The sequence below is a fragment of the Rattus norvegicus genome, chromosome 18 (assembly GCF_021556685.1).
Source record: "Rattus norvegicus strain SHRSP/BbbUtx chromosome 18, alternate assembly SHRSP_T2T, whole genome shotgun sequence".
NCBI classification, from domain to species: domain Eukaryota; kingdom Metazoa; phylum Chordata; class Mammalia; order Rodentia; family Muridae; genus Rattus; species Rattus norvegicus.
The window spans coordinates 75478156-75487211 of NC_141551.1; positions in this window are offsets into that span (position 1 = coordinate 75478156).

Genomic DNA, 9056 nt, shown 5'->3' on the forward strand with positions numbered 1-9056 from the left:
CCCCTCCTACTGCTAGTGGTCATTAAAATGCTGTTTTACAGACAGCATTGACATCACGAGGTCTCTTGAATGTGGTAGAGGACAGATCAGCCCATCTGTGCCCACTGCCCCAGTCCTGCTGCAAAGCTCACAACTGTGTTTTGCTTTCAAATGGCTGCTGCTGCGGGATGAGTCACCCGTAACCCGGTGGCATGAACTTCTCTTCTACTTTACTTGTGTGTCTTCGAATTTGCAAGTGTCTATCTGGTTGGTAGTTGGGTTTTTATTTTGTTTTGTTCGCATCAGTTTCCCTTTCGGAGGCTACAGTTGTTACCATCCAAGGGTCTTGAGTCAGTTTTCTTCTCTGCCCATTAAAGAATTAAAAACCAGGAAGTTAATCACAGTCACGAAATGCAAACAAGTATAATTAAAAGTTTAGGAAAACATGTGCACATGCACACGCATGCGCACACATACACACACCACACACCCACAAACACACACACACTCACACACACACCACACACCACACTCACACACACACAGACACACAGACACACACACACACACCACACACACACTCACACACACACCACACACACCACACACACACACACATACACACACACCACACACACCACACACACACATACACACACTCACACACACTACACACCACACACCACACACACATACACACACACTCACACACACACCACACAGACACATACACACACACCACACACTCACACACACACACAACACACCACACACACACACATACACACACACCACACACTCACACACACACCACATACACCACACACACACATACACACACACCACACACTCACACACACACCACACACACCACACACACACATACACACACACACCACACACTCACACACACCACATACACCACACACACACATACACACACACACACCACACACTCACACACACACACCACACATACCACACACACACATACACACATACACACACACTCACACATACCACACACTCACACACTCATGCACACATACATACACACACACACATTCATACCACACACACACACACACACACACACACACACACACATACACACACACATTAGGAGACAAGACATCCCACAAGTAGGGCAGTGGTTCCAAAACTGAAATCCATCTCTCCCTGGAAGGCTGTGGATTTTAGATAATTTTGATTGACAGATTCCCTTGCCTTAGCTTTGGATTAATCAGCATAGACTAAAAAAAAAGAAAAGCAGTCATGTCTAGGACCTACCAGTACACGTCCAGCCAAGCCAGGCAGAACCAGGGATACCAAGGGAGAAGGAAGCCCACCAAGCCTTTGTCCCCAGTAAATAATAAGTTGGATGTTTGTCATCCTGTGGTGTATTTATGGGCTCTTACCCCTATCCCAGCAATGCAAAGAGTGTTGTCTCACTTCTATTTTCTCACACACATCCCACCTAGTCGTTTTAACTACTATTTAGGGATTGTCACAACAGTATCCTGGATATCGCATGCTACCAAAATGAGTGACATGGAGACAGAAAGCAAAAGAGGGTGATGTAAAAAGCCAAGGTTGAACTTGATGCTGATAGAGTTCCGGGGAGGAGGAGAACCATCTGATGACATCATGTCCCCTGGCACCACCGGCAAGGTGGCAACTGTAACACACACAAAGGGTGATGCTTATCTGTTACTACTACTAAGAGAATAGCTTGAGAAAAGGAGAAAAGGAAGAACAATTGGGGCAGTTTTTTTTTTCTTTATTGGAGGAAGTGAACAAGCAGGAAACCACCTTTTAAAAAGAAAACCCTTCTCATGTTTTGTTATCAGAATCCATAAGGTTGATGACATATTTGCCCCCATTGTCCACCACAAGCTGTGCGTGGGAAGGAGGCCACTGGGGTATCTCAGGAACTCTCTCTCTCTAGGTTCAGAAGGTTCAGAAGATCCTTTCCCATCACGACCTTACAGGGAACATGAAGGAATAATGTTAATGGGAAGGGTTCTCCGACATCACAGTTGATAGAAGTCCTGTTCAGGGGTGTGAAATGTAACTGACTAACTGGCTGAACAGAGTGCCAGAGTCTTGCAGAGGAGAAGGAACACTGAGAAACGTCCCATGACAGGTCAATGAGAGGGGCGGGATCATTAGCAATTACTTCCTATAATATATGCTGCTTCCCATACACCAGACTTAATTCTTGGTCAGACACCAAGGTCCATACGATGACGTGAAATCTGAATCCCATTCTTCTCCAGGGTAGAGCTGCATGCCATTTCTAATTGACAGTCTAGGAGAGAATTGTAATCCCACTCCGATGTCCCATGGACACTATATTAGTACTTTGAATAATTTCTCCTAACCCTGTGAGCTTGATAATTCCTTCATCCAGTCATAGAACATTGGTAATCAGGACACACGATGTCTTATTACAGTATGCAAGGCCATTTTTCCAGAGAGGAGATGTTCCATAGGCGGTGAATGGGATTGACGGGATCGAATGCAGTGGTTTTGTTGGTGTCAAGGCCAAGACAGGAAAGTATTTCTGGAGAGGATTCTTCTTTATAAAGATCTAGAGTGGTCCTGTACCATTTCAGAGCAACAACAAGAAAACACACACAGAGACACACACAGAACACACACACACACACACACACACACACACACACACACATACACAGAGAGAGAGACAGAGAGACAGAGAGAGACAGAGACAGAAACAGAGACAGAGAGAGAGACAGAGACAGAGAGAGACAGAGACAGAGACAGAGAGAGACAGAGACAGAGACAGAGACAGAGAGAGACAGAGACAGAGACAGAGACAGAGACAGAGAGAAACAGAGACAGAGACAGAGATAGACAGAGACAGAGACAGAGAGAGACAGAGACAGAGAGAGACAGAGACAGAGAGAGACAGAGACAGAGAGAGACAGAGAGAGACAGAGACAGAGACAGAGAGAAACAGAGACAGAGAGAGACAGAGAGAGACAGAGACAGAGAGAAACAGAGACAGAGAGAGACAGAGAGAGACAGAGACAGAGACAGAGACAGACGGAGAGACGCATGGGCATGCTAAAGAATAAGAGTTGAGGTTGAAAGCCTGTCTGTGCCTTCAGTTAGGATCGCTATTGGAATGCATTCCCGAGGAGCACTGGAGTCAGAGATGTACAAGTATTACTTCCATCAGCTCATCCCTGTAGCTTGACTCTAATCAGGATTGTGGCGGGGAGGATTAGAGAGGGTTCCTTCAGAACCACAAGACAGGTTTTCTTATTAAGGGGAACTACACCAGTGAGTACGCTGTTGCACATTTGGTAACCAAAGGGCCATAAGTCTGGCCAAGACTGAAAACTGCAGTTCCTCAACAGGATGGCCAATCAAGTCGTCTTATCTGTAAAACGCTGGTGTTTGAAAAGCTACCAGAAGTCCTCACAGGATCAGCTGGAGCCAGCAGTTTCTGGAGAGTCCAGTAGCACAGCTTGACATGGTGTGGTGAATCCACATGTCTCATCCTGTAGATAGGCAAGGCCGTTACTGGGATCTGGGGCTGAGACTGGCTTTAAGTCCCCCAGGACAGAAAGTGGAAAGTCCCTTTTGTCCTCCCTGGGCAGCCCTGCCTGAAGGCCAGACTTCATTGAATTGTTGCCAATTGGGTGACGAGAGTCACAAATCTGACTCTTTCAGGGCCCAGCACAAAGTCGTGTGTGGAAAGGCCAGCCATATGGGGCTTCAGAATCATGAGCTCCTGAGGTTTAAGTGTCTTTCTAAGAGCGAGCAGAGCCCGAGCATGATCAGACTCACGGAGACTGGGCTTCTTGACTTAGACTCCTTAAACATTTCTTTAAGAGACTGCTGTCTTCCCAGCCTCCCAGTGGACTGGAGTCACTGGGCACGACGTAGATGTTGTTGAATTTCCAAGCTTTAGTAATTTCCCTCCTCAGTGATTTTTGCTTTCAAAGCAACCCCATTGTCCCAGTGGACACTTTTAGGTAATGCAAATAAGAAAACGGTCTCAGAGAGAAATCCCCCAGTCACTTCTGTGGCTTTCTCCGTTTCACAAAGGAAAGGCTCTACCCATCCAGGAAATACCAGACTGGGGCATATTTGTAACTGGGTCCACTGGGCATGTGAATGAAATCCAGGTGCCGGTCCAGGGTGAGTGAACTGCCTCTGACTCCCTGGGGACTAGAGATGGGATTAGTTTTCTGATATGTCCCTGTGACACTGGTTGGATGGTTTCTTTTAAGCTCTGCGCTGTGGACATCTTTCTGCTAGGATGTGTGTTCTGATCCAGACAATGTATCTGATATCGGAATTTTAAGAGGTCCCACCTTTGGTTGACAGTTCATCATTAGGTGTTAGCATCCTTGGGGGCTGGTTTGTGCTGACACAAAGGCCATTTCCTCTAAAACAGTGGTCGTCTTCCTAACGCTGTGACTCCTTGATACATATTCTCATGTTGTGGTCACCCTCAACCATAAAATTATTTTCATCGCTACTTCGTAACAGTATCTTTGCTATGCTACGAATTGCAATGTAAGTATCTGATATAGAAGATATCTGATGTGAGATCATTTTTTCCTTTTACCATTGAGTCATTCTCCTCTGGTGTCCAGGACAATGGATTGCAGCCACTTGAGTGAGCAAAGGAACTGGATCTGGGGACCTCAGAACTCCTTGGGGTGCTCCATGGAGTCCCAGCTGCAGTGAGGAGGTCTCTATCTTTCTATATGGCCACATGGGTTGAAGGATGGGAATGGTGAATACCAGGTCTGTATAGATTCCAACTCTTTTGTTTCTTGGGATAGTTCCAGGGCTCGAGAGGGGGGTACCAACTCTGCTAGCTGGGCACTGGAGGTTTCAGGTACTGGTCCTGATGCGAGGACATAAAAGTTAGTGACTGTTGCATATCCTGCATATCGGATTCTTTCTTTTATAAAGAAACTCCATCTGTATAAAGGACGGGGATCAGGGGTTTCTGAGGGCTGATCCGAGAGATCAGGATGGGGTATGTAGCTTTCTACGATGGCATCTCCAGAGTACTTGAGAGATTTCCCTCCTTTCCTTTTCTGTCTGATAGGGTAGCTGGATTCAGGTCTTGTGAGAAGTTTCTGATACTTTGGTAACTTGCTGTCAGTCAACCGTGGATGGATTTCCCTTTGAATTTAGAATGTCCACTATGTCATGGAGCTCGTGGACCATGAGAGGGCGCCCAAGCGTAAACTTTTGAACCTCAGGGAGTGTGGCCGCAATAACATACCGGCCATCATCTCATTGCTACCTGGATTAATTTCTTCCTTGGCTTTATTCCTTTCCTTCCTTTCCTTCCTTTCCTTGGTCCTTCAGGCTGTAGGGAAACACCTGTGTATTGTTTAATTGCTTGATGCCCTATCTTTCAATCACATACACACATCTGGACCTTAAACTGGGTGAGCAGGCCCAAAGCAGGGGTCTTGGCACCTTTTTAACTCTTGGGGAGGCTTGCTTGTTTGTACTGCAGAGTCCTTTTAACCATAGTGAGCCCCTGAGCCTGGACTTCCATGTGCACTTGACACAGAGCTGTACCCACCTCCTAAGCAGAGGTCCAAATGACACAACACCCTGGGGAACATCCAGAAATGCTCTCATCAGTTAAAGGGTTTAGGGAAGCCACAAGGCCAAAATGGATCTGGCTCTTCCAGCCCTAAGGCTCTGGTCTCTCTTGGTAAGACAAGGTGCAAGTAGATAACCTTGGTTTATGTATCTGGGCTTTTTCCTTTGATACCCTGCAGCCCTCTCCAGAGGGAATGTGAGGGAGGACATTATAAAGACGGGTCACTACTGGATGGAGCGGGAGGGTCACTGCACCATTAATCAGACTGAGGTCGCAGACTAACCTTCACTTGTTGGGGCCTTTGCTAACTCCAAGAATGAGATTGTTGTATGGACCAGAACACTCAGTCAATAACTTGGTTTTTTTTTTAGTCCTTGAGTTATGGGAACTAGTCCCTGTCTGAGCAGAGTTTCCGGGCATATGGTTTTTGATGTGGGAAACAGGTAGGGTCTTCAAGCTGTGTGACCACTGGACTGACTGTGCAAGGCGTCCCTATCATGTTGTCATTTGTCCATATTGGAACCTTGACATTGCTTTTTATTAGAGGTAGTCAATAGCATTGTCCTAGAGGGAGAATCACTTTGACTTTGAGTTTAATAAGAGGGCTTTTCCAAAGGGGGAGGGGACCTAGGCACTATTTAAAAAAATAAAGAGTAGAAATGAAAGTTCCTCCAGGAATGAGCAGGTGCTATTTTAAAGTGAGTAAAGTAACACTTTCGGGGTTGCCCCAATATGCCCTGAATAGCTGTAGTATTTTAGGATCTGGGACAATGGCTGGAACCATGCCCCCAAATCAATTATAAAGTTCTCATTACAGTCCTCTACGGTGAAAACTGCCCAAAGCTACTCTAGACTGATGGGCATATGGGAGTCAGTAAAGGGGACCCCAGGATTCAGCATTGTGGAAAAGACCTGGTTCTGGGGGTCCTCAGTTCTCCTAGTGATTCCCCTTGAAAACACAGCAGGGTCCAAAGGAGATACCAGCATCTGGGGGCAATTCCAGTAAAAATCGCCTTCCCATCCACAGGGCCATGGACTCCCAGGCTCAGGTGGTGTTCCTGGGGGGAAACCCTTATCAAGCTGTCCCTTGGCAGTCATTAATTCTCCACAGTACGTTTCCCTTTCCATTTCTTTTTCCTGGTCCTGGTTATAAAAGTTCCGACTCTGTCTGGACAAATCGAATGCCTCCTTCTCTTCCTGGAGGGTACGTGGTAAGCAGGAGAAGCTAAGGTGTTTTGCCTTAGCCTTTCTGAGAACTTAAAGACACGGTGAATCATTGTCATTGACTGGGTCCTGGTGGGAATTGTGGGAGGGGATGACCTTATCCTTATCGGGAAGTCTCTGTTCTCTGAAAATAAGTAAATCATCATTAACCTTCAGATAACTTACTCTCGTCTTTGTTAAAGGGGTTAGGAGTTTGCTCTAACTTCTCACCAGGCGAAGACTTGCGTCTGACTTAGCGGATGGTTCACATGATGGACTATGTTGGTCTAGATCAGCAGTTCTCAACCTGGGCGTTAAGACACCTTTGGGGATTGAAGGACATTTTCACAGGTGTCTCCCAGGACCAATGAAAAACACAGATATTTACATTATTATCCATAACTAGCAAAATTACAATTATGGAGGAACAGCAAAAATAATTTTTTGGTTGGGGGAATCACCAAAACGTGAAGAGGTATATATCCAAGGGTCGAGGCATTAGGAAGGTTGAGAATCCACTACTCCAGACCCCCCCGTGTAACTTCCTATTTTCTCTCCTAATGTCATTCACCTCTGCCAGGGAAAAGGAAATGTGGACAGTTAGGACTGTTTTCCCCAACAGGCATCTTCGTAAGAGGAAACAGTCCTCCCAAGGGTTGGGGAGCAGAAGGACAGGTCCTTTGTTTCTCATTAGGAAAGGGGGGCAAGTCTAGGCAGAATGTGGGGCCTTGGAGCCCCCCAGAGATCAGGCCAGGATCTGGAGGCTTTTCTTTACTATCAGGGTTTCTCCTGTGAGTGTGTCCCCTTTACAAAACCATTCCTCCCCGGGGTGGAGTGAAGGGTAGTTAATGTCTGGGGATCCAGCCTGCAGTTCTGGGAAAGTTCTAGATGATCTCGTGGATGAGAGAGAAGTCCCACAGAGAGGGATTTCAGAGGACTTCTCATCAGCAAACTGAGTCTAACTCGAGGATGGTATTATATACTTGAGAGATTCGTCATTCTCTGGAGTAGTCAGGACATGCACTGGTAGAGAGAGAAAAAGATCCAGATTTTCCTCCTAAACACTTGGGGGTTTCACTTGCTCCAGCTGCCCAGGAGGCAAGCCTATGGAGAGCCTGGGGTCATCTTGGAGGCCTCTGTCATTATCTATAAAATGAAAACGAAGCAAAACAGAAAGGTAGAGATGATGGAGGACCAGCTATCTCTCCTCCTACCCCTCAGCCCTAAGTCTACAGATGCAGTTCAGACCTCTGATGGGGGCAATTGTCATGGCCCCTTTAAATGTCCCTGGGACCAGTTCCCCTGGTGGGAACGATTTAAGCTCACCCATACCCATGCTGCTGGTCCCTGTTATTATTGCTGCCTCCTTTGATGAAAATACCTTAGTTCTCTCCCGACTTTATCCACAAACAGACAGATCATAAACTGAGAAGAGTGTGCTGTCTGAGAGAGAATTTTCTCTCTCTTCCATTCCAGGAGGTTGTATAATGGCCCTCTTGTTTGGGCAGTATATGCTGAAGCGATCTCCTATGGTATGCGGAGAGGATGGGACTCCGGTGCATCTCAAAAATACCCTGAGCAAGTAATTAGCCAAAAATCAGGTGATGTCCTCTAGGCCACTTCCGAAAGTTCGAGACTAGACAAGGGAAATGCGGAAGGTGTGTGAGACCTGCAGTAAAACAAACCAGGGAGAAACTCCGGAGCTCTCCCCGCTTGCATGCCCAGGTTCGGGGGCGGGGGTGAGAGGGTCATAAAAGGTTGCCGGGAAAGGACAGAATATAGTCACACAGAGAGAAACCAATGGTCCCTGTCTGCTTCCAAGCTAATCCTGTCTGCCCAGGTATCTCTAAAGAAAGCTGCCTACTTCTGCCACAGGCAATAAAGGCAGGTGCTTGTTTTTTTCCAGAAGCCGCTTCCTTGTTACGAAACTGCGGAGACCCTTAGGGCGACAGCCTCCAGATCCGCCCCTTGGGCGGGCGTTTCCCTAGCCTTCTTTTTAAGCCAGGCCAATAGGAGGAGGTGGTTAATCTTTATTGACAAGCCTCTAGTAGGGGAGCCGCATAGCTTTTAAACTATCAAACAGCTTTTAATCTGCCTAAAGAACTCTTGTTTATTTTTAACCGCTTTGCTAATGGTCCATTCTGATTTAGATAAGGGGAGATAAACACAGGGAGGGAAGAGGAGATACTAAAAGACTCCTGCTGCCAGTTAGAGAGACTGTAATTATCAGGATAAAGGTGAAGATTCACATCTCCTCTGG